We start from the raw sequence: 12086 nt of genomic DNA on the forward strand, positions 1-12086 counted from the left end.
TTTGTTTGTTTTATGTTGTTTATTTTTGGTTTGGGTTTTGGTTTTTCAAGTCAGGGTTTCTCTGTGTAGCTTTGCTGTCCTGGAATCACTTTGTAGACCAGATGGCTTCGAACTCACAGAGATCTGCCTGCCTCTACCTTCCTGAGTGCGGGGATTACAGGCGTGTACCATCACACCTGATTCCATTTACCATTGTTCTTGGTGCACGATCAGTACAGATAGCCACACAGTGGAAAAAGAAGAAGTATTTTATAATTATTATGAATACAGTCATTACCTCGCCGATGCCAAGGGGTGATGATCTCAGAATCTTAGTTCTCCCTAAGTCGCAGTAGGCCATACGACAGTATGACACATATTAGGAAGTCATTGTGATTCTTACAATATAAATAGGGAACTGAGTTATTCTACTACTTAAGTGTATTATGATTGGGCAGCCTTTTTTTTTTTTTAATAACAGAAGCACCTCTTAGAATTTATCATCTTGTTAGAAGGATTTTTAAAGGGGAAAACAAGGAATAGTTTAATGAACAGATCATATCAATATCCATCTTTTCAGGGAGCTTGTAGAAGCTGCTCAGATCAAATTTCACATACCACTGAGTCTTGAGAGATTTATAAGCACTATATAAAGGGCGTGAACTAACAGACCATATGCATTAATTACTAATAAAGACCCACATACAAGGTAAGATATCATTACACCTTATTCCCTTTTTGTAGACAAGTTAGAAGCCTGAACTTGAAAGAAAATTTGAATACATGAGGAGCTGCCTTGAGAAAGGGTGACCTAACAATGTCAGGACGTCAGCTACCAGCCTAAGTGCCACTTGTAACAGACAAATAGATGAATATAACAAACCAGAAGTGGACACGGGGATAACCCTAGGCAGATGTGAAGAAGGATAAAATGTAAGAATAAATTACAAGGATATAACTTCAATAAGTAAAGAAGAAAACTAGAACCGAGTAACTCTTTCACTCCAATCACCAGAGAGGAAACCATTCAATTCAGTAACCCTGAGTGTGGATAAGGAAACAGGGCCTCTCCTCATTTGCTTGCTCCTATTTTGGAGAAGAGATTTGGCAAAAATAATTGTCCAAATTGTGAATGAACACCTGATCACACTCTGAGGAGAAGGGGGGAAAGAAAAAGAAGCACAAAAAAATAATACAGTCTTCACAATACAGTTTGTGAGAATGAGGAATTTGAATTGACCTCTTAGTTCATCACTAAAGGAACATATAGAAAGGAAGACGCGGTGCATGTTATTAAGGCCACAGAACTGTGAGAAATACGCAAGACCTTACTGACACAAGACTTTATGGAAATGGCAAAACAAACAGTAAGTTGTATTTAAGTAACTCGAAAATGCATATATAAAACAGATACCACAATATTTCTGAAAGTACACATAAATGCATGGGTACTTGTGTAAGTACTACAGAAGTTACCTGTAGAAACATATTAACAAGATTACAACAATTTAATTATGCCAACTTAAAATACTGTAGAATAATAATATATTCACATAGTTTGCATACTTCGATAAAAAAATTTATACCTTTTATGTTAGCCAAGGGCATTAGTCAGAGAGCTTTTGAAGAAAGATCCCTGTAATTTAGCATTTCTAGTTCTGTGATTGCAAGTCTATCTGCTTGACCAAATAAAATTGATTTGTGTCCATTTTTCTTTGGAAAAGTCAGTAACAAAAACTCCATGTCCTTTAATAGACTATTTCAATCCTTAACAAACAACTCTACCAGTAAATTCTATCTTATATCTATACTATATTTCCATAATAACCTTCAGATTATTTTTCAGAGAACAGGAACAAAAATTATTTGTATAGGTCACTTTTCTGTTGCTGTGATAAAACCATGGTGGTTTAGAGAAAGGAGGGTTTATTTGGCTTACTGTACCAAAGGGTTAGATCCATACAGACAGAAAGAGCACGGCAGCTAGTGCAGACATGGCCTCGGGAGCAGGAAGCTGAGAGCTCACATCCTCAACTGCAAGGACAAAGTACAAAGCGAGAACAACTAAATATGGCATAACTAAAATTTCAGAGCCTGCTTTCTGTGACATACTCCCTCCAACAAGGCCATACCTTTTAAGCTTCTCACTACAGCACCACTAACTGACGACATTCCCAAACCAGCGGTACATTGTTCTATTTTTTTTCTTATGACAATGCTTTAAGTATTAAGAGACTGTTATTGTCTCCATACTAATGAACCCAGCCCATATTTTCTTGCGGATCTTATCTATTCAATAAACTATCCATATTATTGATTTGCTCTGAATTTATCCACGTCATGACACCCTTAACAAGATGAGGAAACATTAAACTGGTTGTAATGATAACTCAACAATGGCTAGGAGAGTGTCTAAGAGAGCAATTATTTCCCACTAAGATTCCTACTAGTCCTCAAAGATAATATCTCTTGCCTATGCAATCTTATCTTTATAAGTTTTAGCAACAAAGACTTATATGTATAAAAGTTACTATTATCAAATACCGCCTTACTTAGCTGTCCAACATTTCGGTAATGACAGGATGTCATGATTTCCTCTGCACAGGTGAGTAATATGAACCTAAAGAGACTGAGGTAATTTGCCTGTGGTCACTTAGCTCCTAGATGCTGGAGGTAGAGAGCGCCTCGCTCTAAGCGTCTAGGAAGCACACAGATAGCCTGAATAGAAGGCAGCATGAAGTAAGAGAAAGAGTGCAATTTGCAGCCAGAGAACAGGCATTTAGATTCTAGCTCTGCCACTGGCAGTCACGTGACCACATAGCAATAATAGGATTGATATAAACACTATGATGAAAGTGTAATGAACCATATAAACTGATTTCTGTATTCTCCCCTGTTCTGATGACATGAATACATCTGATTTTAAAAATGTGTTCCAAAATAATTTCCTCTGCCTTTTCTACTCCCACACCATTAATTTACTCTTTTTGAAGTATATTCCTTCTTATTATTTGCTTGTTTTTTCTTCCTTCTTCTCCCATAGCAACATTTCTTACCTACTCTAGTTTTTTTTTTTTAAAGATATTTGTTAACAAAAATTATGAAAGTCAGGAAACATTCACTTTGTGTTGTGTGACCAAACTTCTCCTAGGGAGACACAACGCACACATCTACTCACCCAGGAGTAGCAGCAGAGCAAGTAAGGATACCCGCAGAGTTCAACGTGGTGAAACAATGAGTTTTATTGAGGTTACTTACAGGAATATGGGTGACAAGTTATTTACAGGAGCATAAATGACTCAGAGACAGCTGCATCACCAAAGCCCACCCCAGCATGGGTGACAGCTTACAAAGCGGGACCCTAGAGTACACTTCACATCTTACAAGCAGCCCAAAAAGTTGGAGCAAGACATTTCCAGGTGCTTCCAGGCAGCTTGGCTGGTTTCGGCTTCTTCCAGGCAGATGGTCTAGTCTCAAAGCCTTCTTTGCAGCTTGACTAGGTTGCGAGTCTTCTTTGCAGGTTGGCTCTGCTGCTTCGAGGGGGACTCTCAGCTTTTATTGCTTACGCTGGCAGCGAGGGACCTAGTGAATCTGCTCAGTTTCAGGAACTTCCTAAAACTATTTTGAGTTACCATCTGACTTAAGGAGTTTACCTGCAAGGATGAAAGTTTTCGTCTCAGAGGAAACTGTTACACAGCTCACTGACATTTCATTCTGTCTCAGACTGTTTAATTAGGCCACTTTGAAAATATTTACAAACTATACGTAAATTAAAAATAGAAAACCATCAAATATTAGTATTCCCTGTACTTGTGGGTATTTTGTTATTATTGTTATTGTTTGGTTGTTTGGCTATTGTTTAGAGATAAGGTCTCAATATCTAGGCTAGGCTAGCCACAAACTTACTATGCCAGGACTTATCTAGACCCTAAAATCCTCCTGATTCTTCCTCTAGAGTGCTGAGATTAGAGGTATGTGCCCTGCACAAGGGTCATTTGTTCTTTTGAAATGTTGGGGAGGGAGTAAATAACCACTGGATTGAGTTAAACTATTTTAACAGCAATAGCATGTTTATAAACCCATTGACTATTTATAGCTAGTATTGTAGGGCAGTATTCCAGATTTTGGTGGTACACTGTAGCAATACCTTTATCAATTACATGCAATCAGATGCTTATGCCCCAGATTTTCCCACCTACAGTACTATAAAGTCTTTATGAGTTATTGAGAAATAATGCATTTATGTATTAACTTATTTATTTTGCAGTGTAGGGGGTATCTGAAAATGGTCTGTCTCACATTCTTCTAGAAAATTCTCACTTTCTGTCTGTATAACTAATATTGACCTTTCTCCATGTTTCCAGGTTTCCTGTGATTTTTCTGTGTCTTTTCCTAACTTACAGTTTGGCTGCCCAATACTTTCTTCAGTCACAAAAGCCAATTTAATTCTCCTTTTTCCTTGAGTGTGGTAGAGCTGATATCTCTCTGTTACCACCTAGTACCCGTTAAAACGGAAGTTTACACAGGTGAAGCATCTGTCGGGTGACAGCTGATCTGAATAGGTCCAGTAGGAAAGCCTGCAGCAGGAGTGGATGGCTGACCTAAAAAACAAACAAAAACATGCATTACAGGGTATGGAGAGATGGCTCGGTGTTTAAGGACGCATGCTGCTCTTGTATAGGACCTAAGTTTAGTCCCCAAGCTGGGCAACTCACAATTACCTGTAGCTTCAGTTCCAGGGCAATCCAATGTCCCTGACCTGGCACCTACATTCAAATGACAACCCTTCCATAAAGTGTATACATATGTATGTATATATATATACATATATATATTTAATGCATTATGACATCTGAGGAGGTGTTTCAGACATTAAGAGCACACACTGCGCTTGCAGAAGACTCAAGTTCAGTTGCCATCACTCACACCATTGGTTGTCTTACAATTACCTGTAACTCCAACTCCCAGGAGAATCCAGTGCCACTGACCTCATATGCACATACAGACACAGACACAGACACACATGCACGATTAGTAATAATTAAAATGAATCTGTAAAAAAAAAAACTGATACCTTATTAGAATTCTCAAGGAGTTCACCTAGTGGGCACTACAGAGCTCATAATCTGTAAGCAGTTGAGACCTTAGGGAAAGAGCAAGTGAACTGGTGGCTGCCTCTGAGTTCCGGATGCTGTGCCATGCAGCCGCACAGATGCTGTCAGCTGTGCTGTAGTTGTTTAGTGTTGCTTCAGGTGGTCAGTCCTCTCAGTGGGCTGCACTTGCTCTAACATCCAAAACTGTGACTTTGGAGACTCAGAATGATATTCAGAAAAGTTTAGACCTTCTGTCTTTTCTCAATTCTGGGTCATTTTCACTTCACAGTCAGTGTGTCTAATATTGGATTATGTTTTTGCAGTGATCTTTACTTACAAATTCGTCAGCCATCTAGGAAAGCAGGAATCGCTTGTCACTCTATCCATGTACAAACCTGTGTGTACAAAGAATCTGTTCGGCAATTATCTGATGTTTAATTCTGAAGTTAAATTGGGATCTTGCTATGAAATGAATGAAAGCCTTTCGTTAAAGCACTGAATATCTATCCATCAAAAAAATCATCCAGCTGGCTTTTTGGAAAAGCAATTTTTAATTTACAAAAAAGTAGTGTGGTGTTAGTCAAAGAGGATATACATAGAAGAAGAAGGAAAAAAAAAAAAGAAAGCAGAAGCAAAAAATACTGTCATTTCTCAGATGATAGAAATTCTGTCAGGTCTAAGAGTACTGAAGAGGTCAAGGTTTGAGTGTGGATTACCCATGCCACAGGTTACCATGGTGTTACAACTGACAACAGCCTAACACTATTCTGAAAATTTCTGAAATATCACCATACATATTTACTCTTAGGTTACGATATGCTAGTGAAAGGAAAAAAAGTATGTAACTTTATATAAGATAAAATTATTTTCATCTAAAACCTATCTTTATTTACCTTACTTCTCCTTCCCCACCTCCTAAAGGTACCATAAGATGGATGAGCTGTATCAGAATTGGTAGCAAGATCCCAGGATCCATGTATTTGCTGCGTGCTTCTTCTGCCAGTTCATTAGCTGGGACTAGACTTCTGTTTCTCAGATAAACATAACTTTCAAAAGTGTTAGATTAAGTATAGCAGGCTCAACTGAATTGTTTAATGACTGAAATGACTGATATTTTTTTCTTTGTGAGCACTTCCAGTCTGCATTAATTCATAGACTTTGTTGATTGAAGACTATGTAAGGTTTTGCTACTATATTTAATTTTCACATATTTTAAGAACGGAAGTTGTCAACGTTGTTTATGAGAGGTTACCACCAGGAAGTATACTACAAGCAATTGGTGATGTTGAAGAGGTTTCCTTGCCTCCTTAGTGGCTTTTTTTTTCCTTCTCATAGATATTAGTGGTAATTGGGATTGAAATGAGCCAAAATGTGCAAACATTTAAATGACTTGGTTCTGTAAAAGCTAAGAACTGAAGTGGTTAAGTTCAAGTAATGAATGACTCAACTGCAACTCAGGCAGCCGAGGCTCTATATGCCCTGGTTGACTCCAGTATCAGCTGAGCGGATAAACACTATCTCCATGATTCATAGCTCATGCTGCAGGTGCATGGAAAATTTTAAATTCTAAAATATACCGTTTAACCCGAGAGTGGATAAAGAAACTCTAGCACATTTTTACACAGCGCGTTTACTACTCAGCCATGAAAAACAAGGAAATATTGAAATTTGCAGGCAAATGGATGGAATCAGAAACGAGCATCCTGAGTAAGGTAAACCAGACCTAGAAAGACACGCACGGTATATACTTCACAGATGTCCTCTGAGAGACTCCACCCAGCGGGGAACAGATAATGGGACTCACAACTGGACTCTAGGTGAAGAGCTGCAAATTGCATATAAGACTTGTGGGATAGAAAGGGGGCGCGGATTGTCAGGAGCTCCACAAGGAGACTACCAAGGCTGGCAGGCTTCGATCTGGGGGGCCTCCACAAACTGATGCACCAACCAAGGAAGGACAATGTAAGCAGCAGACCTAGATCCCTTGTTCAGATGTAGCCAATGGACAGCTAACTCTCCATGGGGGGGGGGGGAACGACTGCCTCTGACAAGATCTCTGGTGCCCTTGATTTGTTCACTGCCCCTTAGGGGAGAGGCCCTGTGGGAGCACAGAGGAAGGAGATGCAGGCTGTCCAGATGAGACCTGACAGGGTGTGGTCAGATGATGGGGGAGGAGGACCCTACCTGCCAGAGATCTAGGGGAGGGGACTAGAACTGAAAAAGGAGGGAAGGTGGGAACAGGAAGATAAGAGCAAGTGGATTACAATCAGGATGTACTGTGAATGAATTATAATAATAATAACAACAAATTTTTAAAATGTATACCATTTAATTGAATTCAATTACCTGACTAGAATTTGCGTTCGAGATCAAGAATACATAGTTTTTGTTTTTACATCAGTTATATTTTGTTTTTATGAATAACTGTTTGATAATATGCCAATGTTAATGTGACCTTTTGTAAAGCAAGTTTTTATTATGTAAATACAGTTAAATTTTTAAAAAGTAATTGAATACTTTTGTTTATCAGGGCTCCGAGTAAAGCAGCATGGAAATTGTACTTTGATACCAACAGATCCATTTCAATTCCTTTGATCTGCTTGGGTTTCAGATGGATCTTAAAATAGTAGTTCTATCATGCTAAGATCTACAATGTGCTATTGCCACCTGTGCCACCCACTGCCCTCCACTACTCAAGGAAAGCCATATGCCAGCGTGACCAAGCCATACCATCTCTACCATTAATATTATATCCATAAATAAATAAAATGCATGAATTGCATTTCTTACATTCACATACTACTTTTGAGACTGTAGTTGCTGCTACAACGTTTTTCTTCTTTTCTCATCCTGGCATTTCATACTGACATTACACAGGGAGTTTCCTTTCAAGAGAAAATTACTTCCCCCACTGGTTATAACAGACAAAGTTAATGATTACTAAGTTCAGAACATACATAAGGATTATCTTTTATCAGTTAAAAAAAAAAAGGAAGGGTGGTAGTACAAACTCAGAGTCTGATTTTATTTATTGGATCCCACAAGTGGCATGTCATGTGCACCCATGAAAAGTTAAAATATAGTAAAATGCTTCAGCATACTTGCACTTTGATAGACAAATGACTCTGCTGCATTAAAGATATAAATGCACACACACACACACAAACACACAATTTAATTCTTGCATTTAAGATTTCAAGTGAGAAACTCTCAAAGTAAGAACTTAGTATAATTTGAGTCTGAATTATGCATGCAAAACTAAAGAATGTGAATAGATAATAAAAATGCCTCTTTAAATTCTTTATTGTATATGTATAGTTGTTTTGCTCACGTATGTCTTCACATCACAGGCATGCCTGTCATACCCTGAGGTCAGAGGAGGATGTTGGAGTCCCTGGAACCAGAGTCACAGATGGCTGTGAGCTACCACGTGCTCCTAATTGCCGAGCCATCTCTCCAGCTGATGAAAGATGCGTTAAAGGTACGACTTAACTTGTATTATTCTTTTCACTGAAGGACCTCTGCCAAATAGCAGAAAGGAAATTAAATCAAAAGATGTGCTTTCCAGAAATAAACATGTGAGTATAGAGTTCTTTACATCTTACAAAGGGGAATATAACGGTGTTGGGATACCTACTTGAGACACTGCCAAGGCCAGCCACACACCCAGACAGAAGCTGGTCTGGACCTCCTCAGTCCCAAGGTGCATCTAAGCTATGGTGGAGTTGGGCCAGTACAATAGCTTGCCACCCATTATGAGAAGCCAAGGTCAGTCTTGGATGCAACTCTGTCACTCGGAAGCAGTGGCGTACACCTGGGCTTCTGGGCACGTGGGCCAGTTCGGTATCTGCTGAAGCATTCAGACGGAATGTGCGTCAGCAGGAGTGGCAGTTCGTCTCTCTCCGCATGAACAGCCCTGATTCCTTGGCCCTCAGGCTGCCTTTGGAGAGACATGGCCGATCCTCTTATCCCTGGCCTTTCAGGCCCTCTCCTCTCTGCCCTTAGACTTTTCTAATCCAGATCTGTGGCGTCTGCCTCCTTCCTTTCCTTAGTAGGTACAGTTTAGATGGAGACAGCGGATGATTGGGAGGTGGTGTTGAAAGCCAGCTGAGGATCTAGATCCCATCCGGGTTCCCTCAGAACCCTGAAACACTGTCTGCAACGCCTGACGCTCTGGAATCACCTACCCCTGCCACTTTGTCAGAGGAGGCGACGGAGCACAGACACAGAAGGCTTTGTTTAAAAGTTCCTAACTTGTCGTTCTGCAGCTGCAAAAACCTTTAGTGAATCTCTTTTTCATGCTCCATAAAATCCAAGGTATTTTCAAATTTTCCGGGGGTGGTGGGTGGAGAGGGTGTGCTCCGCCTGGCGCAGGACGCACGTGGGGGTCAGAGGTCATCTTTCGGGATTAGTTCTCCCCTTCTGCTACCTTGGCAAGGCAAGGCCTTTCTTGTTTCTGCCTCAGTACCCCACTTGGCTTTTTGTGGGTTCTGGGACTGGTTGTCAGGCTTTTGCGTGGCAAGTTCTTGACCTTGGTCTTATACAGTTTCCAGAAACCACCACTCAGCCGCAATGTGACCTTGGCAAAAGTCTTTGAACACTGTATGTTATTCATCTACTAGAAAATGAGGAAAGTAGTGCTGGATGGAGTCTATTGATTCGGTCATATGTACCCGCATCAGATTGCCCCTGGCATTTACTAGCCACATGCCCAGAGTTTCAGTTTCTTGCCCCCAGACTTGAATGGAATGCCGTAGAACATATGATCTAGTATTCCACGTGGCCATAGAAATCTAGACTTGGAGAGGAGTTAATACTCATAGTGTAAAAATGAACTAGTCAAAAAAAAATTCTTTTAACCTAGTCAGGTAACAGAAGATAGAGAGATTCTGCCTTCTTTATTTCTTTCCATAAATTGCCACAAGGCATTTTTTTTTCTCTCAAGATGGCCTATGGGGATACCTCCCAAGCCACCGGTGGCACACCTGTACCTCCTCAGGGCTGGTCATGAGGCAAGGCGAGCTTGAACAGGCACCACCTTGCCCTGCTATAGATTCCCCACTCTTGCCAGCCTCACTTTTATTTTCTCACTTCTAACACTTTGGGTTTGAACCTCCCAAATGAAATATCAGTATTTGTATTCTACGTGGCTTTGGCGTAGAAGAAGAGAGAGCCATTAGAGTGGGGCCAGAAAGAAAAACTCTTGTATAACTCCCTTCTTGATTCCCAGGTTTAGGTCACATGTTTTTAATTCATTTACTTATTTGGCTTAATTGAGAGGAGGCTTCACTATGAAGCCCTAGGGTGGCCTTGAACTCATTATGTATGCGACGCTGGCCTCAAACTTGAAGGAATTCTCCTGTCTCAGCCTCCCAGTGTCTGGCTTCAGGTCACAGATAATAAGGATTGTCTCCTGCCCTGCTGTCCCTAAGTAGGTTGAGGAATAATGACTGTCTTGTGGATTCTTCCTGGTAGTTTAGAACTCCATTTACAGAGCCAGAAGACAATTCTACTTAGCAGCAAGCTAATAGTAAGCGGGGGAAAAAATGTCCATATTATCAAATGACGGAATCAGGATCCGAACCAGGATCTGTCTACCCCTGAGGCGGGTCTCTTTCTTGAGAGCTGGTACCTTCTAAAGATGCTGGCCAGAGCCGAGCCTTGAGACAAGCAAGGCGGATTCAGATCTGATTCCTATGGTCAAGGGATCATGCCAGGACAGAAACGGCCACTTGGTGCAGTGGCCCACAAGTAGTAAAGTAAACAAAGCAGGTGAACGAAGAGGCAACGACATCTCAGAAAGAGAGGGCACCAGCAAGGGCGCAGGAGAGTCAGCCCACAAGCTTCCATGACACAGAGCTTGTGAGAGTTGTAGATGCAGCCAAAGGATGTACAGGGGGAAAGGCGTTCTTCTCCTCTCCCTCCTCTCCTCCTTCTCCTCTCTTCTCCCATCCTTTCCTCTCCTCCTCCCTGTCACGCTGGGTACATCTGAGATTGCCTGCTACTTACGATATTGACTACTTTGGTCTCAAAGTCAGGGCCAACTTCCTGAATGGTAGGGTTACAGGTATGAGCCACCATACCTGGTTTTTGTCAGGTATTATTAATGTCACAACAATGAGAGAAGTAATACAGTAACTATGAGGTGACAGGCGATTAGCCCTCTATAAGGTTCATTTCCCATACAAATAGCAGAACATCACACTATGTACCCTGAACTTAAATCATTTAACGCTGAAAAAGATAATGTTGAGTAAGAACTATTCAGAAAAATTAAAGCAGGCTTTATCCCGAACATACGCCGTTTTTAAGGCTCTGGCTTGACGTTTTTAGATGGCATAAATAATAACATCCCATTTATAAAAATCAGGATGGAATGGATTATTTTTAAATGATTAAAGTGACTGTCCTACGTTCAGAAATCTGGTGCTGTTTGTCTAGAAAGTGAAAAATTAAGAAATAGTCTGCTGTGAGGAGAGCAATCACTCAAGTCCTACTATAAAGAACAATTAACCTTATCAACTTGGCTTCGAGATTTGGCAGAGCCAGCTGGTAATCCAACACCTAGTTGCTTTTCCTTCAAAGCTGAACATGTGTGAATGGGCAATTTTATCTTTTTTTTTTTAACATTAGTTTTTAAGAAATATGTTATAGCATAAAAAGAGAGGCTTTGTCTGAGTGTGGGTTTGTTTTTTAATTTAAGGAAAAAAATAAAACCAAAATACTAAATAACTATACTTTGAAGCTACTAAAACCTAGTTATTCTGGTGATAAGCCATCAGCTATGGTTGGGAATGTGGCAAAAAATAAACCAAAAATACCCTGGATGCCATTCTTCAGCACTTGCACAACTGTCTGGTTGCTCTGTCTCTCTACTCTGAAAAGCAAGGACGCAGAGGATACTAGCACTTCAGGAATACAAAACCCTCTTTGAGTGTTTCTATAGCTTAGATCCTTGAAAGTCCTCCAAAGGCTCCTGTGTCAACATTGAAGGTGATGCTATTTGGAATTGGT

At 40.3% G+C, this 12086-nt stretch overlaps 1 long non-coding RNA gene across 1 annotated transcript in view; it reads right to left on the bottom strand.

Annotated features, from left to right (window-relative positions):
* Window positions 1-3213: 3213 nt before the first annotated feature.
* Window positions 3214-12086, bottom strand: part of LOC311580693 — a 32921-nt gene continuing 24048 nt past the window's right edge. The window contains exons 2-3 of the long non-coding RNA XR_014773565.1: window positions 4381-4580; window positions 3214-3632 (exon numbers count right to left, since the gene is read on the bottom strand). This is a non-coding gene — a long non-coding RNA (uncharacterized lncRNA). The remainder of the gene's footprint in view (window positions 3633-4380; window positions 4581-12086) is intronic.

Source organism: Acomys minous (assembly GCF_964271855.1).
Source record: "Acomys minous genome assembly, chromosome: 13".
Taxonomy (NCBI): domain Eukaryota; kingdom Metazoa; phylum Chordata; class Mammalia; order Rodentia; family Muridae; genus Acomys; species Acomys minous.